The sequence below is a fragment of the Felis catus genome, chromosome A2 (assembly GCF_018350175.1).
Source record: "Felis catus isolate Fca126 chromosome A2, F.catus_Fca126_mat1.0, whole genome shotgun sequence".
NCBI lineage: Eukaryota > Metazoa > Chordata > Mammalia > Carnivora > Felidae > Felis > Felis catus.
Genome location: NC_058369.1, coordinates 9,541,940 through 9,567,060, shown reverse-complemented (window position 1 = coordinate 9,567,060; position 25,121 = coordinate 9,541,940). Strand labels below are relative to the sequence as shown.

Below are 25,121 nucleotides of genomic sequence, written 5' to 3'. Positions count from 1 at the left end.
GGGGGCAGATGAAGGCAGGAAGGTGACCGGATAGATCGTGCAGGGCTTTGTGGACCACAGTGGGGACTGCACTCCAGAGGAAATGGCATCATGTTTTCCCCTTGGCACGCCTATACTTTTTGGTTTTCTGTAACAAAAATGGGGTCCTTTTGTGTATACGTCTTGAGACCCACCCCGTGACGATATCTTTGCACATGTCTGTGACCGCTTCCTTAGGACAGAGTCCTGGAAGTGGCATAGCAGGGTCACATGTCAGGCTTTGGGGCCAGATTGCAAGGAACAGTGTGTCTGTGTCCTTTCAAACTCTGAGGTCCCCTTTCCTTGGTTACGTGGCCCGACTGGGTGGCCCTTGATTTTGCGTCTTTTCCAGACAGACAGGCGAAAAGTATAACCCCCTTGTGGTGCAGAGGACCCTTGGGAACTGAGAAAGTGGACCATTTCCCAGGTCTGGATGGGCTGTTTGCATTTCCTTCTTTTTTTCAAAAAAATTTTTTTTTCAACGTTTATTTATTTTTGGGACAGAGAGAGACAGAGCATGAACGGGGGAGGGGCAGAGAGAGAGGGAGACACAGAATCGGAAACAGGCTTCAGGCTCCGAGCCATCAGCCCAGAGCCTGACGCGGGGCTCGAACTCACGGACCGCGAGATCGTGACCTAGCTGAAGTCGGATGCTTAACCGACTGCGCCACCCAGGCGCCCCTGCATTTCCTTCTTGATGTCCCGCGTCACATTCTTTGCTCCATGTCCCCCAGAGATGTTCTGCACCGACGTCTTTTGTGTGGACCGCACCAGGTTCTGTGGACCCTGGGGGGTTCCGTGGCCCTGTGTTGGGGCCGAGGCGGTCCAGCGTAGTGCTTAAGAGGAAAGGCTGCAGAACCAGCCTCCGTGGGTTTGAATCTCGGCAGCTTCTTCCTCCCAGTCGCCTCGTCCTGGGTGAGTTGCTTAACCTCCTGGGCCTCAGTTTCCTCATCCGTGAAATGCATATAACTTGAGCGTCCACCCCATGGGGTTGTCGTGAGGCTCAGGCGGCAGCTGGAACGGTGCCTGGCCCACGGTGGGTGCTGAATAAGTTTGGCTTCTCTGCTGTTCTGGGCCTGGCAGTGGCTTCCTCCCTCCTCAGTGCTACAGCGTGTGTTTCCGTGTACGTCCGTCGGTGCTGAAATATTTCGGGGCGCGGCAGCCACCGTGCGATTCAGAGCAAGCTCTCTGAGCCTTAGTGCCAGTCACGGCTCGTCTGGTTGAAAAGCAGCTAGCCCATTTTCCACATGCGTGATGGGTGGGCCCTTTCCTCCCTCCCGTGCGTGTTCGTGTCCAGGATTTCACTTGGAGCCCCGCTCAAGAAGTGCGATGTTCCGGGAAGATGTGGGAGCCGTCTGCCTTTGGCACGATGGTGAGTAGCTTCTCTTTCCGGGGAAGCTTATGACTCTCAGACTTAACCCTGTACCGGCCCCAAGAGCTCCGTGGGTTTATCTTTGCCCCCATTTTACAGATGAGCACACTGAGGCTCAGAGAGCTAACTTCGCGGGCCGAGGTCACGCATCTAGCGAGTGGGGAAACCTCACAGGACAGGAATCAGCACAGCAGGGACATAGGCCCGGGGTGGGGGTGGGGGGAGCAGAGCTCCGGTGGCGTCTGGGAAAGCATTCACACTCCAGAGAAGCTGCAATGCCCGTGGGCAAGAGACAGCAGGAGGGAGGGGTGGAGGGACAGAGTTTGAGGTCCGCCGGGACTGGGTTTCTCTGTCAGCAGTGTGGCCTTTGGGACGCTGCCTAACTTCGCAGCTCCTCGGTTTCTTCATCTATGCGCTGCCTGTGCGTAGAGCACCGCTTAACTCCCAGGGATGGCGTACGGATGAAGCCGCCGGTGAACGCAGGATGTCATGCTGGGCACAGGGGACATGCTTGGCAAGCGGCACCTGCACGTTCCCCTTGGTATGGGCACCGGCACACAGATGGACATAAGCAGACGTAAACCGCTGCCCTCACGTGGCTGACGTTCTAGCTGGGAAGACAGACCGAGGACACGAGTGCCTTAGAGCAAAAATAAAGCAGGGGCGGGAGACATGGCAGGGCGGTGAGGGCCGAGGGGGTGTCGGTGCCGAGCTGAGCCAGGAGGGGACCCCAGGGGAGGTGTGGGCACGATTCGGGGGAGCAGGGAAGGTATGGAACAGGAGGTGTGAGGCTGGAGCTCCGTGCCGTAGTTGGCTCCGTCTGGCGGGGGAGAGGGGTTGGTTGGAGAGACACAAGGTAGGGCCGGTGAAGGCGACAGGTGCGGGGGCCCTGAGCTGGGGAAGGTGCTGGGGAAGGCAGGAGGGGAAGACCCAAGGGATTTCCTCGTTTCTTCCTTTCTCTTAACCGTGTTTCTCATTCTTTTTTTTTTTTTTTAAATTTCTTTCACGTTTATTCATTTTTTGAGAGACAGAGACAGTGCGAGCGGGGGAGGGGCAGAGAGAGCGAGGGAGACACAGAATTCAGTGCAGGCTCCAGGCTCTGAGCTGTCTGCACAGAGCCCGACGCGGGGCTCGAACTCACGAGCTGCGAGATCGTGACCCGAGCCGCCAGTCGGACGCTCAACCGACTGGGCCCCCCGGTGTCTCTCATTCTTCAAGACGCAGACAAGGAGGCCACGCTCCGGGTTGTTTTTGTCTCTAGGTTATTTATTAAGGTTCTAGGGCACCGTTTTTGTTTGTTTGTTTGTTTTTTTTAACCTGTTTGATGTCTCGTTCCTTTCTTTCCTTGGACATTGTATAGCTGCCCAGTATGGAAGCCAGTAGCCACGTGGGGCTCTTTCAACTTAAAAATTAAATAAAATGAAAGAGTCTGGCCCTCAGCTGCAGCAGCCACACTTGGCGACCGTCCTGGATAGTGTAAGATCTAGAACATTCCGTCACCGTGGGACGTTCTGTAGGACAGACTGTTTAGAACCTGCAGCTGCAGCCTTTCCTGGGAGCTTTGTTAGAAATACAGAATCTCAGGGGCTCCTGGCGGGGGCGGGGGGCTCAGTTGGGTACGCGGCTGACCCTTGATCTCGGCTTAGGTGATGATCTCACCGTTTGTGAGATCGAGCCCTTGAGTCGGGCTCTGCGCTGACATTTCAGAGCCTGCTTGGGATTCTCTTTCTCCCACTCTCGCGCGCACGCTCTCTCTCAAAGGAAATGAATAAATAAATAAAAAGAAATACAGACTCCCATCCTCCTCCCCTCTTCCCACCCCATATCTGTCCAATCTCAATCTGCGTCTCAGCAAGAGCCCCAGGTTAGCGACACTTGGAATCACCTGAAAGTTTTCGAAACGCGGGTGCCCCGAACCCCACCCCCACAGATGCTGGTGAGATTGGTCCAGGGCTGCCTCTGGACATGGGGGTTTTTTAAAAATTCCCAGGTGATTCTCAGGTTCAGCCAGGATTGGCAAAGTGTCCCTCAGCTGGTTGAGGACTCTCAGAAGGCAGGGAGGCTGGAGCTGGAGCTGTGTGATCTAGGTGGGGCAAGTCGCTTACCCTCTCTGAGCCTCTGGGCCGCAAGGTCCCGCTCCGGAAAAACCCGGGACCTCCTGGCAGGCGCCTCCCTCCCAGGGCTGTGAGGGGCAAACGATGTGACGGTTCCAAGTGCTGAGTGGGGGGGGGGGGGGCGGTTGGGACACGGAGGGTAAGCACTCCCAGTGTTCATTTCTGCAAATTGAGGTCAGCAGCCTGAGAGCTAACAGTCGGAGCGGAGGAAGCTAAGCTCTTTTTGTAATGGTTGTTAAAAGTTGAGTTAAAATTCACATAGCCTAAAACTGACCACTAACCCTTCTGCCGTGCACAGGTCAGTGCTGGTTAGCACGTCCGCAGGGTTGTGTGACCGTCACCTCTGTCTCGTGCCAAGACGTTTTCACCTCCCAAAAGGAAACCCCGTCCTCATCACGTCACTCCCCTGCCTTCCCCCGACCCCTGGCCACGGCTAGTCTGGTTCTGTCTCTTGGATTTAGCGATTCCGCTTTCGGAGTTTTTGCGGCCCCCTTCCCCGGACACCCAAGGGGGGTGCTGGGAGCACGTCCACGTCTTCCTGGCCCCGGTGGTGTTGCCACCCCCACCCGTGCCCCCCCCCCCCCCCGCCCCGGGCCTGCCGGCAGCCCAGGTTAATGCCAGCAGCAGGGCCCGTGTTCTGCTCTCCTGGGGCCGCCACCAATGAGAGGTTTCATCCCAGTTGGGTTTCTCCTAGTTAAATATTTCATAAAGAAGACCTACAACTTGTGACGCCGGGGAGCGTTTGATAGTGAAGTTAATGAGGGGGAGAGAGTCACAGGTGGCCCACGGGTCCCTGCCTGAGTGCCGCCGTCCCCGTGTCCCCCAGCTGTGGCCTCCCTCTGTCTTTCGCACTGTGTCGGGCACAGAGCAGCCACTTGACAAATGTCTGTTCAAAGGGCGTGTGCGCGTGTGCGTAGGGGAGGTGGAGGAGGAAAAGGAGGAGGGAGACGAGAGGCAGAGACTGGAAGAAGCAGGAGAAGGAATTGGAGGGACGGGGATAGTGCTGGGGGGGGAGGGGGGAGAAAGGGACCCAGGGGAGGGTGGTGGGGGCAGGGAGACAGGGACGATACAGAAGAGGGAGAATATTGTGTCTTGTATCTCCCCCCGCACCCCCCCCCCCCCCCCCGCCCAGGGACCCTTGACAATGTTCTCCCTCCGTCTTCCCATTTTTCATTTCCTTCGTCTTGCTTTCAGACTCGTCTTCATCTATTTTCATTTCCTGTGTCCCGGTTACGTTTTCACTTTCTCTCTGGGTGTTTGTCCCTTTTCCCTTTCTCTTCGTAAACCATCCCTTGGTTCCTGCATCTTATGGTTTCTTGTCAGTCTCTGGCTGAGAGAGAGAGAGAGAGAGAGAGAGAGAGAGAGAGAGCGCGCACGCGCACACGTGTGCCTGTGTGTCTGAGACACAGGCGCACAGAACCCGGGGAAGAATGTAGGAACGTAGATGGACATTTTAAAGACCAGCCTTGGGGTGGGTGGCTCAGTCTGACTTCAGCTCAGCTCACGATCTCAAAGTTCGGGAGTACGATCCCCGCGTCAGGCTCGGCACTGACACCTCGGAGCCTGCTTGGGATTCTCTCTCTCTCTGCCCCTCCCCCATCTCTAAATAAATAAATACATACATACATACATACATACATACATACATACATACCAACCATGAAGTGCCCGTCCGGAGCCAGAACCCCCCATCCCCTCGGAGCCCCCCGTTCTGCGTCACAAAGCGCCGGGGAGGATCCTATGGGAGTCGTTAGCTGGCTTTCCTTGGTGGTTTTCCCGCCTAGGTGTGCGGCCCTAAGCAGCGTCCTTACGTGGTCTGTGGTTTTGAACTTTGCATAAATAAACTCACGCGATACGAACCGTCGTGCGTTTTGCTGCGCTGGCCGGCAGGTCCGTTTGTACGTTTCATCCTTGTCGCGCTCACCGATGGACACACGTGGGTTTGCATCCCTTCTGGGCGCCATGATGAGCCACGTGGCTCATTGTGCGCGGGTTTTGCTGCGTGCACGCGGGCGTGTCTTGAGGGCGCGGGCCCAGCCGGGTCGCGGGGTATTAAAATCAGCGCCTCTTCCTTTTTGCTAAACAGACTGAACCGCGATGTTCCATGCCCGTCCTTGTTTACACTTGCACTGGCAGTGACCGAGTGCCCAAGCTGCCCACCAACACTGGGCATCGTCACCCTTGAACTGCAGCCCTTCTAAGAAATGCGTGATTTCTTGCTGTGATTTGCCTGTGCTCCCCCCCCCCCCCCATCACAAAACGGGTGAACATACATTTATCGGTTATTCAAGTTCCTTCCTTTGGGAGGCGCCCTTCACGTCGCGTCCACTTTTTTATTGGGTTGATTTTTTTTTTTTTTCCATACCGATCTCTAGATGACCCCTGTCTATTCTGGAAATAGGTCATCCATCATTATATGCTGTGCGGTATCTTCTCTTGACTTGCCTTTTGATCCTTTTCTTTTATGAGGTCTTTTGATCAACCGTGGTTCTTTTTTTTTTTTTTTTTTTAAGTTTATTTATTTTGAGAGAGAGAGGAGAGAGCGTGAGCAGGGGAGGGGCAGAGAGAGAGGGAGAGAGAGAGAGAGAGAGAGAGAAACCCGAGCAGGTTCTACACTGTCAGCGTGGAGCCCAATGCGGGGCTCGAACTCCCAGACTGAGAGATCATGACCTGAGCCGAAAACCAAGAGTCGGACGCTTAACTGAGGGAGCCTCCCAGGCACCGACACGGCAATTCTTAATCTTAATCTTCTTGAATTTAGAAGTCTTCTCCTTTACAGTTTGTGGGTTGTGTACGTTCTGTGAGAAAACCGTTTCCGCTGTGAGGTCATGGGAGATACTGTATCTTTACTTCTAAAAGTTTTACAGTTTTTCTCGCCGTATGTCTTTGATCAGCTTGGAATTGATTTTGGAGTCCAGCATGTGGTAGAGACCCAATTTCCAGAAGGGCTGTGCCAGCACCATTCCTTATAAAGTCCAATGACTTGCCTCATGATCCAGAAGACAACCTCTCTGACTGCTTAACTTCGACTTCCTTAGGTCCGATCTGCTAGTCAAGCCACAAATACTTTTTTTTTGAGCACTGATTACGTACCAGGCACTGGGTTACAGCGACAGACACAACAGGTGCGCTCAGCGCTTCCGTGCATGCGGTTGTGGGGGCAGGAGTGGTGAGAAATCTGTTGTGACCAGAGGAAACAGCATGCGAAAGGTCCTGTGGCAGATGTTTAGGAATGTGGTATTTATCCTAAAGGCGCCATCCAGCCACGGAAACAGCGATGCAGTGAGATGGCATCTGTGAACGGCCCCACTGGTTGCTACGTGGAGAATGGATTGGACCCTGGGCGAGAACGAAAGCCAGGAGATCAGTGAGGAAGTGACTTTGGTCCTTCAAGGAAGACCTTGGACTGGGATGGTGATTGTGGAGATAGAAATCATTGATCAGACAGCAAGAGGTTTTGAGCTGACGTGATTTTTTTTTCCCCCCTCCCTCTCCCCTCTCTCTATCTCTGTTCCTTTTCTGGTTGAGTTTTCTGGGTGAGGAAAGCAGTTTGTGTTCCTGCCAAGGGTATGTGCTCTGGAGGACGTGTTTGCCACAGATGGTCTTTGGAATTCTAGCCAAGAGAGTAGCTGGACAGCCCCTGGCCCCCAGGGTTTTCTGGAAGCAGCTCAACAATGGTCGTTTATTACTGACAATAACAGCAACGAGTTGATAGCCTTTCCTTCCAAACACCTTTAGTCATGGCTTCATGGGTCACCCCCCACCCACCCTCGGAGATGCGTGGGGGAGACACGCAAGGATTTTTGTCTGTTTTACGATAGGATGAGGTTCCCCTAATGGGCACTCTTGAGATCACACGCAAGATGTTGGTTTGGGGATTGGAATCCAGTCCTTGACCTTCGGCCCCATGCGGTTTCTGCAAGGTCACGCACCAGCTCCCCAAACAGAGGCTTGCAGACCATTTCCTACTGGGCGCGCCTGAGTAATTTACCAGACCTCAGTTTCTTTGACTGTCAAGTCAGAGTTAAAATAAAATACGTGCCTCCGAAACTTGAGACGTGACACAGACTGAGGACTCACCACATTTCCCTACGTGAATCCATTAGTGCCCTTGGGTTGCCCGGGGCAGAAAACTCAAAGGGGCTTAAGCAAGCAGACGGGAGTTTAATATACTAGCGCATAGACGGAAGAGTCCAGGACATGACCGGCGCGTCTGGATCCGGGGATCAGATGACATCATTAGGCCCTGGTTTCCGGGCTGTGCTTTTCGAAGCTGGCTCCATTCTCCCTGCGGCCAGGACGTGGCGGCAGTTTCAGTATTTGGGGCCTCCCCAAACATCCGAAGTAATTCTCTTTCCCAGCCCTTACCCCAGCCTTCTCGGTAAATGACTTGCTGCTTTTGATTGGCTCTGCCGGGGGTCACGTGCTCAGGCCTGACCCAGTCTTCGTGGGGAACTAGGAAGCGGGGGGAAAGGGGCGCTCTGATTGGCGTAGGCCTGGGTCACGTGGTCTGCCTCTGGTGTTGGAGGTGGAGCCAGCCTCACGGAGCAGGTGGGAGTGACCCCTTTAAAGGTGCGTCCCTGCGTGCCGCCTGCTGGAGCGGAAGTAGGGAACCTCACTTCCGCCTTCCGCCAGCCTTCTGTTGACTAGAGTTTCCCCCCGAGGTGTATCAGTGAGGATGTCGGTAGGAATCAGGAGACGTCCTTCAAGAATTGAATTAGGAGATGTGGGCAGTTAACCAACACAAGAGAAGAAAGGAGGAATTGAGAGAGAGAGAGAGAGAGAAAGCCACCCGACTCAAGCCGCCACCCGAGAAAATCAACAGAATAGATGCCCCAGCATCATGCCCTCTCTCCAGCTCCTGCCACGGCTCCCCATTGTCCAAACCCAGGTGGAAGCCAGAGGCAGGGAGTCGAATGAGGCCGTCTACACAGGTCAGGCTCCCCAGGCGTAGCAGGGTAGAGGAGGGATCGTGGACCCTGGGTAGCAGAAGACAGCCAGCGCCTGTGGCCCACTGAACTGCAGGGGAGGCTGGGACGTTTAGGCCGTGTGTGCATCCAGGGAGACAAGGCTTAGCGGACCCATCACATTGTCTTTTTTTCACCAGGAGCGACCAGTCCCCTGGCGTCGAAAGTCTATTTTGCTGCTATTATTATTGCTGTTGACGGTGGTCATTGGGTCCCTCTACCTGCTTGTGCCTCCTGTCTCGTTTTCTCTTCTCTCCCTCGCTCTTTTCTTGCCGAGTGGAGATTTTTTTAAGCTTCAAAAGGAATTCGGTTCTCTGCCAGGCTTTGAGAGTGGGGCCCTCTGCTTGGAGAGCTGGTAGTTGGGGTCTTAGCAGGCAGCCCGTTGCCCCTGGGGTGGAGGGAAGGCGCCTGGGTGAGGCAGCAAGGGAGGCTTCCTACCTGAAGCAAGTGACCATCTTGTGGGAGGTCGCCTCTAGGAGAGGCCCCTTGGGCTGAGTCCAGGGAGGCGGACTCCAGGTCCCATGGGCAGGAACAACTCCCCTGGTTGCTTCCTGCCCCTCCCTCTCTTTGGAGCCTGTCTTAGCAGCCACAGGTAGGTGCACAAATGAAATTGTAGCCTGGCTGTGCCAACAACGGCTCTTGCCACCCCCCCCCCCCGCCCCCCAGTTCGGATCCAGCTTTGTTAGCAGTGGCTCCCGCTACCCAGCCCCCTCCAGGGTCAGCCCAGCAGCGGTAACAATGGCCCTTCCCCTCCCAGCCTTGCCTCCTTCTTTGAAATCCTCCAAAGCTCTGTGATGATAGGGGCCGTCACTGGCTTGCCTTCCTCCATTCAAGTTTAACCGGCCTGTCCTCCCCTCGGTGGAGAGCGGAAGAACAGCCCCTCATTGCTGCTGGCAGCCACCAGCCAGGTTCCAGCCTTCCAGCCACCGTCCAAGGTCCGGGACAGCAATGGGGAGGGAGGCGGACAGACCCAAGTCCCCTAGGGTGGGGTGCTGGCCCCGCCTCTCATGAGCTCGCGGTTCCTGGTGTTCATCACCTTCCTCCCCCCTTTGCCGGATCCCAGCTTCCGGCAGCGATGGCCACACAGGTTCGGATCCCAGCTCGACCGCTTGGGCTTGACCGTATCGGCAAGCGACTTCACCTCTGTGTGCCTCTGTTCGGAAGTTCTGGACAGTATGCCGGGCGCCTCACTTGCATCAAATAGGTTTGTCCTCTTACTGCCTCGAGGGATAGGTGCCATTGTCATCCTCCCAGGTGGCGGAAGAGAAAACCAGGACGGGGAGAGTACCTCTTCTCCAGTTTCGTGCTCCATGAGTGACAGAGGTGGGATTGGAACCCAGGCTGCTCGGCTCCAGGGTCTGCGGCCTTAGTGAGAACGACAGTGATGATGTCCTCATTCCAGGAGCTGTTGAGCAGGTTTTTTTTTTTTTTTCAACGTTTATTTATTTTTGGGACAGAGAGAGACAGAGCATGAACGGGGGAGGGGCAGAGAGAGAGAAGGAGACACAGAATCGGAAACAGGCTCCAGGCTCTGAGCCATCAGCCCAGAGCCCGATGCGGGGCTCAAACTCACAGACCGTGAGATCGTGACCTGGCTGAAGTCGGACGCTTAACCGACTGCGCCACCCAGGCGCCCCAAGCAGGTTTAATGCAATAGCGTAGGCAGGAAGGCTTGGTCCACCGCCCCACCCAGAAGAAGCACTCAATCCAGATGGTAGTTACATTGCAAATTGTGTTATTTTATATTGTACAATTATATGTTACTATGTGCTGCGAGTACTTAGACTGTCAACACGGAGTTCTGTATTATGCTTACGCTGCGGGGGCCAGCAAACGGTTTTTGCCCAAGGGCTGGACAGTGAAGGTCTGAAGGTTTGCAGGCCACGGGTCTCTGTTGGGACCGCTCAGCTCTGCTGTTGTCGCGAAGGCACCCGCGGACAATAAGGAGATGAACAGGAGTGGCTGTCTTCCAATAAAACTTTATTTAAAAAACAGGCCACGGGCCCTAGTTTGCGAAGACCACAGTTTGCCGAGGTCTGATGTTATGTATTGGCAAGTTTTTCCGTATTCCTTTGTTTATACCCTCCTGCACTGACAAAGCCAGCTTTTCTTGCTCTCCTTTGCTCCTGTCTTTCAGGAGAGCGTGCCGGGCCAGCGGGACATGCGTCCTGATATCAGGCCTCCCCCCCACCCCACTCCGTCCTCCCCCATCATTCCTCAGTAGCACTTATCGCAACGTACAGGGATGTGTGGACGTGGCTGGGGTGCAGGTGACATTTGGGCAAGAACTGTCTACGTCCGGAGTGAAATATGGAAGGCAAAAAAAAAAACCACCACAAAATTTGTAACACAGCTCAAGGGAGGGGCTGAGGTCTCAGGTTCCAGGGACAGAGAGCTGAGGATTTGTCTGGGGTCGAGAAATCAGGGGCTGGCTGTCGGACAAAGGGGCTCCGGGCTCCCCCGTTCACCCGTAAATCTGCAAACACGGGATGGAGAGAAATCCATCATGAGGTGCCTCAGTTCACGGGGATCCCTGTCCATTGGGAAGACAGTGGGGCTGACGAGTCGTCGTGCCTTCATGTGATGTCATATGTCATACAATGACAAACTGTCATGAAAGCTGGCCTAGAAGCACCACGGGGAGGTGGCTTGGATCGCATACCCAGCCCCCGTCTTGGAGCATCTCAGACCATGGGGCCGAATGATGTCAGTCCCAAATGTGAAGGTGGGTGAGAGTTGGGGCAGGAAAATGTTGAGCCAGGGACAGTGTCACCTCCATGAGCTCTGAGCTCTGCCCGCGTCGTCCCCTGTCACATCTTTAGCGCCTAGAATGCTGCCTGGCCCCTAGTAGGTGTTCAGTGTATCCTTGCTGTGTGAGTATTGAAAAGAACAATCATTGTGGCTGAGAACCAGGGCTGTGAAATCAGGCTGAGCTTGGTGACTGGTCCTCCATTACTCACTGCGTGCCTGATACTGGGTTTCTGTTTTCCTGCTTTATAAAATGTCTGGAAAATAGTGTCTGAGTCCTAGGGCTGCACGTAGTGAGCAAGGCACTCTTCTAGACACGGGAAACAGACAAAAGTCCTTGCCCTTTTGGGGCTGCAGTCTCACTGGGAGAGACATGGGATGAACGAGAAGCAAAATAACAAGTTAATTGCGCAGTACTGTGGAAGATTATAAGGGCAACGGGGAGAAACGGCAAGGAAAGGGCATGGGGAGGCCAGTTGCTGTGTTGGATAAGGCCTCCAGGAGGAGGAGCTGTCATTTGAGCCAAGGAGGAAGCCATGGCGGTGTCTGGGGGAAGAGGGAAGAGCGTATGCAAAGGCCCTGAGGTAGGGTCGTGTGTGCTATATCTGAGGAACAGCGAGGAGGCTGGCGTGGCTGAAAGGGAGGAGCAAAGGGGACAGTGGGCAGAAGGGAGGGCGGGGAGAGGACAGGACAGTTGGGCGTGGCCTTGTGGACTGTGAGGATGACTTTGGCTTTTGCTGTGAGTGAGGTGGGGGGCGAGGAGGGTTCTGAACAGAGGAGGGTTGTGACTAGACTCAGATGTTCACAGGTCCCTCCGACCACCGTAGGGGGTGAAACACTCGGGAGGAGGTGACTGTTCTGGTCCAGGCGGGGGGGCAGGGCCAAAATGTTGGCTGTGGACATAATGAAGAGTGTTTGGACCCTAGCAAAAAAAAATTTTTAATGTTTTTACCGTGGGGGCACCTGGGTGGCTCAGCCCGCGGAGCATCCGACTCTTGGTTTCGGCCCGGGTCATGATCTCACGGTTCATGAGTTCGAGCCCCTCGTTGGGTGCTGAGCTGACCTCTGTGCTGATAGTGTGGAGCCTGCCTGGTATTTCTCTCTCTCTCTCTCTCTCTCTCTGCCCCTTCCCTGCATGCACATAGCTCTCTCTTTCTCTCTCTCAAAAGGTAAATAAACAAAAAAATGTTTTTACTGTGGCGAAATCGTGTAACATAAAAGTTCCCACTTTGAGGTGCACAATTCAGTGGCCTTTGGGACTTCACGACGTGGGGCCCCCATCACCTCTCCTGAGACTCACATTTCATTCCCCAAAAAGGAAACTCTATACCCGGTAGTACTCACTCCCCACCCCGCCTCCCTCCAGGTCCTGGCAACCACCAATTCGGGATATAATCTGAAGGTTGACCAGTAGGATTTCTGGACAGATAGGAGAAGAAGGCTCAGGGAACCGACGTGCAGGCAGCACTTAGGCGGTGCCTGAGACGAGCTCACAGCTGCGACGGCCATGGTGCGTTGGCAGCGATGGTGAGTGCTTTCCAGAAGCCTCGCTCTGGGGCGGAACCGGCTTACCATCTACTTGGAGCTCCCTCCCGCGTACTGGCTGGGTGCATGGTGGCACCAGAATCTGTCACCCTTCCCGTTCAGCGCGCCTAGGGGTTGGTGGGGGGGGCGGGGGGGGGAAGGCGTGGTCAGAAGGAACAAGCCAGCACCGTCCGTGGTGGGACAGCATCCGACTCCGGTCCAGGTTTCCCAGAACCAGGCAGGAAAATGTCCAGGGAGGGACAGTGCGGCCGACGGGAGTCCTGGCAAGCCCTGGCCTCGGCTTCCTGGGCTGCTGTAGCCCCGAGTAGCATCTGCTGGGCGGCTTTCAGGGAAAGAACAAGAAGCATTTGGGTTCCTTTCGTGGTTGTGCCCCTGTGTGGCCTCACAGGAGTGGCCTCTCCATCCCCTGTTGCTGTTGAGCCCCCTGAGAGTGGTGGGAAGCTCCCCCCTCCCCTTTCGCCATGTTTGTGATGTGTTACGGTCTCTAAACTTCCTGGCTCCTTGTGTCTCTTCCTCGGCCGATGCGTTCTTTTTCCTCGCCCCTTCTTCCCCCTGCCTCCGCTGATGCTTCTCCTTAGCGTTGCCTCAATTTTATTCTCAGCTTCTGTCACGTGCCCCGGTCAAGCGGCCGTAGCACTTAAAGAAAGAACGTGGGGCCGTACGGTCCTGACCCCTGATCCCCCCTCTGCCAGCTCTGAAGCTGCTTGACTTTGGGCAAGTCGTTTTCGGGTCCCTGAGCAGAGATCCTTCCCCCTGCTCAGCTAACACGGCTGGTTCTTCCGTGGGCGCACGGCAGAGTGTGCTTTTCCCCGCCTCCCTGAACTTGGGCATGGCCACACGACTTGCTTTGGCCAACGGGATGCGAGGACAAGCGACATGTGTCGCTTCTGGGCAGAAGCTTTGAGAGCCGTCGTATCTTTGCACCACGGTTCCTTCTGCCTGCCCCTGCTCTCACTCAGGCCTCCCTCAGGCTAGGTGTTGGGGAGAGAGTGGGGTGCAGAACAGAGTCCCCATCCCGCCTGCAGTGGGCACATACCACGAGCAAGAAAAGAGCCCTGTGGTGCTTTCGGCCGCCGAGATTCGGGAGGTGTTTGTCACTATGGCAGAATGCAGAATACCGGGGCCAGACTACCTCGTCGTCGGTGTGCCGGGGCTAATATCTAAGCACGGCGTTCTCGGGGGTGTGATGTGCACTCAACGTGCGTTTACGCCAGTTAACAAATACTCCCCTCTGCTTTCTTCCTGTAGGGCGTCCCCTTCCTCTCCCTGTTTTTGCATCTTGGAAAACCAAAGGTATTGCAAAGCACTGTTGGACCGCTCCTTCAAGCAGATGAGTGGCCTCTAAAACCCTGGGCACTGATTCAGTCGCCCTCAACCTCCTTCTTCCGTGGCCTTCTCCCTCTCTTTCCCTGATCCCTTAGTATCTGCTGCGGGGTCGAGGAAGTCCTGTCTCAACTGGTTCAAGTTTTCATTCTCCCCCCTTCGTCTTATTGTTCCCCACCTCCCCTTTGCCTGGTCATCCCACCAGGGAGGTTATACTCAGGTCCTAGAACCTGCGGGGTTTCTCTGTTATCTTTGGTTTCTTGCTTGCTTAGGCCCCCTGGGACTCAGCTGTAGTGGCAAATTAACGAACAGCTCCAAAGCACCTCAAGCTTGAAGGCATTTCCTTGTGCTCACCTAAGCAGGATCCTGGAGCGATTGCAAATGTCCTGTGCCCTACTGTAAATCTCTCTCCTTCGTTGCGAGAGCTTCAGTCAGGGTCAGTGAAGACCCAAGCAGAAGGTCTTGGCTGAGGTTCCCTGATGTTCCGGCCGTGCTGGGTGTTGTCGTATTGATTAAGCTCCTGGGACCGCCGCCAGCAGCCTCTAGGATTAAATCAATAGAGTTTGCAAAAGTAAAAGCTTCTTTTGGAGGCATAGAATATGTGGGTTTATTATTATTATTTTTAATGCTGAAGCTTCAAGGAGAAGCTTCAGAGGAAGAGGCCAGACAGACCCAAACATGCGGGGGGAGGGCAGCACGGGGAGCTGGTGAAGGAGTCGCATCGGGGGCTTGGGACTTTCTGGAAAGTCGGTTTGACTTGGGCTGCCAGCCCAACAGCCGAGAGAGCTGGAAGAGAAAAGACAGGAGATTGGAAGGCGCAGAAAGAGCTGCCCTGGAGATGTAGAGGGAAACGTGGACGTGGATTCGTTTGCTCGTTCAATGAACATCGACTGGGGTTTTGCTAGGTGCCTGGCACTGGAAGGGGTGCTGAGCATGTGATGGTGAGCAAATTCTATGACCAGCCTTCCTAGGAGGGGAGGCGGGGGGGAGAGAGACACAGGAGAAGGTCATGTGAAGGCAGAAGTAGAGGATGGAGTGATATGGCCACAAGCTGGGGAATGCCCAGAGCCCCCCGAAGCTGAAGGAGGCGAGGAAGCATCCTAGCCTAGAGCCTTCGGAGGCGGCTCTGTCTTCTCGATAGCTTAATCGTGGGGTTCTGGCCTCTACAACTTTGAAATAACAGACTTCTGTTGTTTCAAGCCACCGGTGTGTAGTAATTCGTCACGGGAGCCCTCGGAAATGGATACACACAGTTCCGTGCGGTCGGAGGTGCCTGTGGGAAGGCACAGCGGGACCCAGCTGTGGTAGGGAGGAAACGGGATGAACGCCTCCTTCTTCCCTCTGGTCTCCTGTTGGTGCTTCCCATTGACCAAACCTACCTGGGAAGCAGGAAGATGAGCCAAGAGCCAACCTTGCCTCTCCCAGGACACCAAGAAGAGTGAAGAGTGGATAGATACTGGGGGGAGAGGGAAGGGCATTAGGGGGATGGCACAACATATCCCAATGCATGAGGCCTTTAGAACGCGGATATGGGTAGAGAAGAGGTTAGCTAGGGCCGAGCCCCAGAGAAGACCAACGCTTCGAGATCGAGTAGAAAAGGAGTGGGAAGGGGAGGCAGAGGAAAGACAGGAGGAAACACAAAAGGAATGTGTGGCCAAGGAATCCGAGCACAGAAAGGTGGGCCTGGGATTTGGCAGCCTGGAGGTCTTTGGTGATCCTCACTGGAAGAGTTTTGGTTAAGTGATGGAGGCAGAAGCCAGTCTAGGGGGGAGGGGAGGGGAAAAATCAAGGTGGAAAAGTGGGAGCAACGCGTGAAGCCAACTCCTTTTTTTTTATTAAATTTTTTTCCCCAACGTTTTTATTTATTTTTGGGACAGAGAGAGACAGAGCATGAACGGGGGAGGGGCAGAGAGACAGGGAGACACAGAATCGGAAACAGGCTCCAGGCTCCGAGCTGTCAGCACAGAGCCCGACGCGGGGCTCGAACTCGCGGACCGCGAGATCGTGACCTGGCTGAAGTCGGACGCTTAACCGACTGCGCCACCCAGGCGCCCCGCCAACTCCTTCTTTATGAAGGGGAGCAGAGAAATGGATTGGTGGCCGGAGGGAAATTTGGAGACAGAGGTGGGGTTTCTAATGATGGGAGGATATTAATTTCCCTAAATTGGGTCATTCCTAGCAGTATGCTCCAGTATGCCCTGGTATTCTCTCCCACCTAACTTCTCGAACTTAAGATCATGAGTTTAACATCATCGGCCCAGATCACTGATGTGAAGCACGGGAAAGGCAACTGGTGTGGTTCATCCGGGGGCGGGCTCTTTCCAGGAGGGAAGGAAATGCAGGGAAATGATATACAGCCAACCTGCGCAAGGCTGGCCAGGAAGGAGATGGAGGCAGGAGAGGGTGCTGGGCAAAGGCATTTTGAAGGTGGCTGGTGTCGCTTCTAGGCACGTGTGGCTGGAGTTGACAGCGGTTACTGGTTACTGATGAGGAGGTAGGGATGTTTTCCAGTGATTAAGAAGGAATGGACCGTTGTGGACGGTGGTCTTTCCAATGGAAATGGAAGGTCATAGAAAGTAACCGGCTCCACCAGAGTCTTGCTCTCAGCTTTTGTTTTCCGTCTTGGACTTTGGACTTCCTGCTGAGCCCAGTGGCACTGGCTGGGGGGGAGGGAACCTTCATGGAGATGTCTTGGCTTTTTCGACCCTTCTTGGGGCCCTTCTCCGTGGCCTCACTGGGTTTCCTTGGGGGCAGTCATGGCAGACCTCTCCCTGGGCTGGATTTCCCTTTCGTTCTTGGGGACTAATTTGAAGCTGCTGGTGGTCCTCTTGGCCTTGGAGTTGATGGCCTACAGGGAATTTCCAAGTTTGCGTTTAAGCCAAGGGGTAGATGAAATGCACAGAGGAGACGCCAGGAAATGCAGGACTTCACTGCCCACTGCCCAGGGCGACAGTACAACACGTGAGGAGAAGGCCTCCCTGGACACAGGGGACATCCCAGGGAATGTGATTGCATGGTCAGGTTATTCATCACAGCTCTGCTTGTCAGAGAGACAAACTAGAAGCATTTAGGGGAATATTAAATGATGGGGCGTTCCTTCGCAAGAATACCGCACGGCCTTTTAAAAGAGGAAGAGACAATGTACCAACAGGGAAAAACGCGTCCAGTGTGGTGAGGGGCGCGGCGAGTGGTGGCACTTGCGTAGCACCATCCCGTTTTCATAAAAGGGAAAATGCAATGTCGTACGTTTGCTTTCACTCATTCGGTAGTATTTATCGAGCGCTTGGTGTGTAATGGGCCCTAGATGCTCGGGACCCAGCTGAGAACAAGCCCCCGAAGGGGCTGACATTCCAGTAAGAGACCGAGGCAGTAAGACAAACAAATAAAATGTGTAGTTTGAAGCGATAAGTTGCTAAAAAAATTAAAAAGTAGCAAAAAACAAAGAGGGAAGAGGGATGGTGATGTTGGCCGGGCGGAGACTTTAGATCTGGGAGCCCAGGGAAACCTCGCTGGGAAGACGTTTTTGTACCACCTGATGGATGCAGGGGAATGAGCCCTGCCCGTATTTAGGGGAAGAGTAACTCAGGAAGAGACGGCAGGCAGTGTAAAGAATGCGTGTAGGGAAATACCTGAAAAATAAGCAGCAAATTGCTAGTGGTGGGCTATCTGTGGCCAGTGGGCTTAGGTACGGGCTCTTCACTTTTTAAATGACACGATATAAATTGTAAAATGGAAAAAAAAAACCCATAAGCACGTATTCCTTTTATAACTGAACCCATTTGTTATTTAAAAAGAAAGATCTTGAAGGCTGTCTGGGTGGGGTTTCTGTTCATAGTTCATGGCTCAGAGGAGAGAATGAGCACGTAAACACATTATCGCGGAACCTCGGAGAATCTAGGAGCAAGAAAAGGAGCAAACCGGCAAGACCTTTTTTTTTTTGTTTTTTCTTTTTTTTGTTTTGTTTTTTTTTTTTTTTTTACAAATGGAAGAAATTGTTGAGAAATTCTATCATGTAATGTAATTAAACATTTTTTTTTAAATTTTTTTTTAACATTTATTTATTTTTGAGACAGAGAGAGACAGAGCATGAACGGGCGAGGGGCAGAGAGAGAGGGAGACACAGAATCGGAAACAGGCTCCAGGCTCTGAGCCATCAGCCCAGAGCCCGACGCGGGGCTCGAACTCACCGACCGCGAGATCGTGACCTGGCTGAAGTCCGACGCTTAACCGACTGCGCCACCCAGGCGCCCCTGTAATTAAACATTTTAAAGTGAATAGTTCAGTGGCATTTAGTATATTCTCATTGTCCCGAATCACCACCCTGAAAAGGAAATCCTGTTTCCATCAGGCAGTTGCTTCCCTCACCTCCCGGCAAACGTGAATCTGCATTTTGTCTCTATTAAGTTACTTATTTCGGGTAGCCAAGAGACTGGAACAGCCATCGGTGGGTGAATGGATAAAGGAATTGCACTGCGCATCCTTACAAAGGAATACTACTCATCCGTAAAAAGGAACAAAGTGCTGGGACGCACAGAAACATGACGCTGAATGAAGGACACCAGACACACACACAAAGTCACTTTGTATAATCCCATGATGAGAGTAGGTGTTGATGGCCTCCAGTGAAGGGAAGAGACCGAGACTTACATTGGTAAAAAGGACCAGGAAAGGCTTATAATACTGGTTGCTGCAATTGTAGTAAAAACAATAATTTAAAAAAATTTTTTAATGTTTATTTATCTTTGAGAGAGATGGAGACAGAATGCGAGTGGGTTGGGGGCAGAGAGAGAGAAGCAGGCTCCAGGCTCCGAGCTGTCCGCACAGAGCCCGACGCGGGGCTTGAACTCACGAGCCGTGAGATCATGACCCGAGCCGAAGTCGGACGCTCAACCGACTCAGCCACCCAGGCGCCCCTACGGTAAAAATAATAACTTAAGCATCGATTGCACGATCACAATGAGATGCACCCCATCTTCTGCTTTTGCAAACATGTTTTCTTAATATTAAATTCCATTGCAGGAACCAGAGTAAATTGTAACTAAACACTCAACATTTATTGAGCACGTACTGCAATGCCAGGTCCTGTTCTAAGTGTATTGTCCGTGTCCACTCATTCTGTTCTCACACAGCCCTATGAGGTAGGCACTACATTTTGTATTTTATGAATGAGGAAACTGAGGCTCAGAGAAGGAAGATAAATCTCCAAACCACGTCTGACTCCCAAACCCTTTTAATCACTCTGCTCTACGATTTCTCGTGCATGTATTTCCAGTTTTCTGAGCAGAAGCATGATCCAGCTGCTTTGGGTAGACTTCTCTTTTTGGAACCAACGTGTTGAGAATCCTTAGATAATATTTAGAAAAACGGGGGCACCTGGGTGGCTCATTCAGTTAAGTGTCCGTCTCTTGATTTCTCAGGTCATGATACTGTCATGACAGTTGTGAGTTCAATCCCCATGTTGGGCTGTGTGCTGGCAGTGCAGAGCCTGCTTGGGATTCTCTCTCTCTCTCTCTCTCTCTCTCTCTCTCTCTCTCTCTCTCTCTCTCTCTCTCTGTCCATCCTCCCCTCCTTCTCTCAAAATAAATAAACTTAAAAAAATGACACATCACACCTATTTGGTGTTGGGTTTTTAATTTTCTTTTCATCTGATTTTCCTGGTAACATAATGAATCTTTTTTTTTTTTTTTTTTCTGTCTCTACCCCAGATGTGAAATGTAGATCTTTACAAATGTCGCAGAGAGTGTTAATACTTGACGCTGGGTTTCCTTGCTCTGCCCCAGGCTGGTACTGTCTGGGGGGTGGATGTGAAATTAAACTTCACCGCTTGTCGCTGGCCGCGGTGCTGAAAACATCCCGGGCAGTACCCAGAGTTGCCCTTGTTAATGCGTCCTCACCACTAGAGTCTCGAGCTGATCAGCTGGTGTAACGCCCTTTCCTAGGCTTGATTTTTGGTTGGTACTGTGCGTTGGAGACTTTGAACCCCGTGTCTGAGAACTGGAGACTCTTTGGGTTATTGGAGGTTAAAATTTTCATTAACCTAACCCACTTGGGATGGGTTTCTGAGGGCATGGATTAGCATGCAATAGTTGATCGTTACTACGTTAAATGGTGGCAGTTGGGACGCAGGTGAGGTCTAATCCATTGGTCTCATCCATATGGTTAAGGCCCCAGGTGTGCCCCAAGTCCAGTTTTCAAATAAAGACAAAACTATCCCCCTTCTAATGAGGGTAAGCAGCTGAGTGGTCTTTGGGGACCACCAGCTTACAAGCATGGATCTTGGGGTGAGCCCTTAGCTCTTCCGGTATAGCCTGTGTGATCTTGAGCAATTTATTTAACCTCCCTGAGCCTTGATCTCCCTATCTGGAAAGTGGGGCTTGCAACAGAACCCACCTTGTAGAATTGTTGCAAGGAATTAACTAAAACGAGTGTAAAATGCTTAGCACGATGTCTGCCCAGTGAAGCGCTCGATAAACAGCAGCTGTAATTATGGGTGTTGTGCCTGTTAATGGCCCCATAATAGTTTATCATATTGCCGAGTTAAATGGTGGCATTTGTTTAGCGAAGCAAGGAATATGTCCTAAACCCATACATCGAGCACCCTGGTACCCCCCGCTCTTTTCCTGGTAATTGTGACGAGCACGGAACGAACACGAAAATAAGGTCCCTTTGGCTTCTCCACACAAGTTCAACTGCTTGGTTGGCTCACTGAAATATCCGTTTCCTCAGAACATCAGGCAGACCCCGTCGTAGAGAAAAGGTCTTGACGAGTTAACAAACCTGATTTGATTTTCACAACCACCACAGGAGGCTGGGAATGAGATAGGGATGGGGCCTCACAAAGAGAAGAGTGAACGACTTAGACATTCTGCAAGGTCTTGCTAAGGGGCTGGAACCCTCCGCCAGGCCTACACTTTGCAGATTGATTTTCCTTGATGTTCTGGATCCCAAGAGCAGCTCCTGTTCGCAGACGCAGCCCTTCTTCCCTGGGAAGAATCACTTGGTCATTTTCAGTGTCGCACGCAGCCCCTTGCTGGGGCCTCTGTGGGTCCTGATCAAATTGTGGGCGGAGCTTTGTGTATCTGCCCTTGCCTGCAGGGCTGTTTGCTATCCTGACTTCCACAAGCCGTTTCAGGAGCCAGCCTTTCCTCCCATCAGGGATGCTTTTCTCCTTTCATCTCCTCTCCCCACATCCCCCCCCCCCCCAGCTACCCGCCCCGCCCGCCTTGGCCTCTTCGGCTGGCTGGCTGATTATTCTGGATCCCGCTGACACAGGTGCTTTCTCCCCGAACCAATCGGGGAGCAGGAAGGCTCAGCGCGGCGAGCAGAGGCATTGCTCACCGCAGCTGTGAGTTAGAACCCAGGCTTTCTAAATTGGGAGGATCGGGCACGACTTGGGGTTGGGCTGAGAAAACCTCATCTCCCCCTGCCTGGACTACCTTTGACTTCTGCCTGGGGCCAGGCATCTGCTCCCGTGCCGAGAGCCCAGAACCCCATCTTTGTGTCTGCATGCCAGCCACATCAGTGGATATTTCAAGAAGCTGATTGTGTGCCTAACGTGCCCATCGAGACTTGGCATGCGATGAAGTGGGGGGAGAGATGCAAAGACCAGGACCTACCCACCTTTCCTTCCTCATACAGGTGTTTATTGAGCACCTACTATAAAGCAGATGCTCTCTTAGGTGCTGAGAACCAAGCCGTGAGCAAAGTAGACAAAAATCTCTGCTGCCATCGAGTCTAGTAAGGCAGACAAACGGTGAACAAGATAAAGAAGGCAAACGGAGCAGATGTTTGACTGGGGACCGGGGCCAAATGGGGGGGGGGAGCAGGGCGAGGGGGTTAAGTCCTCAGTGGGGATGCAGCCTTTGAGGAAAGACCTGAAAGAAGTGAGGGAGGGAACCATTTGGGTCTGTGGGGAAAGCCTATTCCAGGAGAGAGGACAGCAGGTACAAAGGTCCTGCGGTGGAACGTGGCTGGTGTTTGGGGAACACGGAGCAGGGCCACTGTGGCTGCAGCTGGTGGAACAAGGGGAGATGGAAGGAGATGAGAGCGGGGAGGTGATGCGGGCAGGTCATGCGGGGTCTCACTGGCTACCGGCAGGACTGGCTCTTCTTCTGAGTGAGATGGGGGCCGTGGGAACGCTGTGAGTCCTTCCATGTCAGTTAAGCTGGAGTTTTCTTTGTTGCATGCTTGTCCCATTTCAGTGCTGCTGTTCTGTCATCAAGATCTTGGGTTTCTTACCAGCTCCCCTAGCCTGGGTGAGAGCGGAAGGCTGGTCCAGGACTCCTGAACTCTCCTCCTGGGGTCAGGAAGTGGAGGAGAAAGAGGAGCCCCCACCTCTTTGGGGATGACTCAGAACCACAGTTACCTTCCCCCCCCCCCCACCTCTGAAATAGATCTAGGGAGATCTAGGGCAGCATTTCCCAAACTTTGGTGTGCACACAGACCCCCCCCCCCCCCCCCCCGCCGCCGAAGGTCTTGCTAAAATGCAGCTTCTGACTCAGCAGGTCAGCGAGGGGCCCGAGACTTTGCATTCCTGAAGGAGGCAGCCGGTGAGGGTATAAGGTCAGTGTCGCGGGGTCCCTTCTGGGGCAGGTCTGTGGACGTTGGCGGGGCCTGTGTGTGCGTGGAGGGGGAAGGAGGTAACACGTGATACCCAGTACTGCCACGTTGGACGAGAAATAAGAAACAGAAATAAGGTAGGAGCAGGCAGCCTCCTCCTCTTCTCCCCCATGCTGACTAAGGCTTCATCACCATACCCAGAGGGCCCCGGGTCTGAAATCCAGGCGACACTGGGCAATTGAAACCCTGAGAACGCAGCCCAGAAAGATGCTGCTTGCTGCCAGTCTTCTGGGACTCTTCCTGGAACCTCAGCTCAAGTCTGATGGAAAGGAAGTCACATCCCAGCTGTTAAGGGGCAGGAGGCCACGTACCCCCTCCCCCTCTCCCCGCCAGGAGGGAGCCGGCAGCTCCGTGCCGAAGCGGGCAAGGAGCTAGTTGGCGGGGAAGGGAAGGGAAATCATCAGATTCAAATCATGGCTTCAGAAGCCTCAGCGAGGGGAGGCCAGGGAAGGGCTTGGCGTTGCTTCTCTGTATACAAATATTGTCTCTTATTTTCTGGGCTGCAGGGTGAGGCAGAATGGAGTATTTGTGCAACACAGCCCAGCTTTGTTCTCTGTGCTCCTAATGACTGTCAGCTCGGAGGCAGGAAGCCAATCAGAGGCGCTCGTCGGCAGGGCCGGCTTTTGTTGGCTCCCCAAATTGCCCTGAGTGTCAGATTTGCTTTTCAGAGTGTGCACGGAGCGCAGCTCAGCCGCTGTGAGCTGGAGGCAAAGGCCGAGGCTGGTGACAAAGAAGGCCTGGTTTTCCTGGTTTACTTAGACTCTTAACTCTCGGGTTGTCTGTTTCAGACTTTCTTCTCCCCACCTGGAAAGCGAGTCCAGCCTATAAGATCCCTTGGTTTTATGGAGCTCCCCAAATGCCAGACCTAACTTCGGGGCCCAAAGAGGGAACGAGGCAAGTTAAGCTTCCAACATAGAAAACTGGGAGGAGCCCAGCGGTTTCATGTGACCAACCTCACCAACACCTGCTCTTTGATCCTTCTGCAGAACAGTGGGTTTCCGTATTCCTGGGGGACACTTGGCACTACCTGGAGATCATTTTTGGTTGTCATAGCTGGAGAGGGGGGGATGCTCCTGGCATCCGGTGGGTGGAGGCCAGGGCTCTACTCATCGCCCTGCAGTGAACCGCAGGTAGGGGAGCTCTGCTCCAGAGTAGCCGACATCCTATGGCTTTCCCCACCGACGTCCGTTTCCTTACACGTGACCCGCTTGTAACCCCCTTCTCAGAGATTGGTCAGGGGTGCCTCTGTGGGTCTGGCATGAGGCGGGGAGGGAGACGAGACATCCCGGCTCACCCCCTGATCAGCAGATCAGGCCTTAATGTGAACAGAGCAGGACAGACCCTCCCCAAGTACAGACGCTCCAGCGGGACTCTGGCGGCCTCGTCAACCCAGAGGAGCGTCCCCGCGATGCAGGAAGGTGTTTGTGCCTGGACAGTCTGTACCTCTGGAAATAGCCGCGTGGACAACCCCTTCCCTCTGTCAGATCTTGAAAGGTCGGCTTGTCAGACGCCTGCCCTGACCACCATATTGGTTTTTTTTTTTTTTGTATTGAGGTGAAATTCACATGACCGTATTAACCATTTTTAAGTGACGAATTCAGTGGCATTTAGTACGTTCGTAGTGTTTCTTGGACACGATCTGTCTAGTTCCAAACCAGTAAGCGGTCACTCCGCCACCCCTTCCCCCGGCTTTTGGTAACCACCGGTCTACTTCCTGACTCCATCGATTTGCCTGTTCTGGACGTTTTACATGCGCAAAATCATATGCCGCGCGGTCTCTCGTCCGGCTTCTTTCACACCGCGTTTACGTTTTTGAGGTCCGTCCACACTGTGGCGTGTGTTACCAGTTCATTTTTCATTTTCTGAGTAATATCCCGCTGCGGGGACAGACCACGTTGTGTTCGCCCGTTCATCCACCGAGGGACGTGGGGGTTGTTGCCACCTCTTGGCCCTTGAGAGTATTGCTGCCATGAGTGTGCCTTTCGCTGCCCTGTTTGCCATCCCCCGGGGTGTGTCCCCAGGATATATATCGCTGGATCGTACGGTAATTCTGTATATATTTTTTGAGGAACCACCAAACGGTTGTCTCTAAAAAGCCCGCACCACTCTACGTTCCCAACAGCAATGCGCAGAAGTTCCAGTTTCGCACATCCTTGCCAACACTTACTGATTTCTGTTCTGTTTTGTTTTGTTTTGTTTTTTTCCTCTAGTGGCTATGGAGCAGTATTTCATTGCGTTTAGATTGGCAGTTCCCTAACAGCTGAGGATATTGAGTATCTTTTTGTGCGCTGATTGGCTATTTAAATATCTTCTTTGGAGAAATATCTATTCAGGCCACTTGCCCATTATTTAATGGGACTGTTTGTCTTTTTGTTGTTGAGTTGTGATTGTTCTTTATATATTCTGGATACCAGA

General features: G+C 53.3%; 1 protein-coding gene across 13 annotated transcripts in view; it reads left to right on the top strand.

Moving 5' to 3' along the window:
* CACNA1A (calcium voltage-gated channel subunit alpha1 A) overlaps nucleotides 1–25,121 on the top strand; it is a 282,973-nt gene that overhangs the window by 84,700 nt on the left and 173,152 nt on the right. The window lies entirely within an intron of this gene.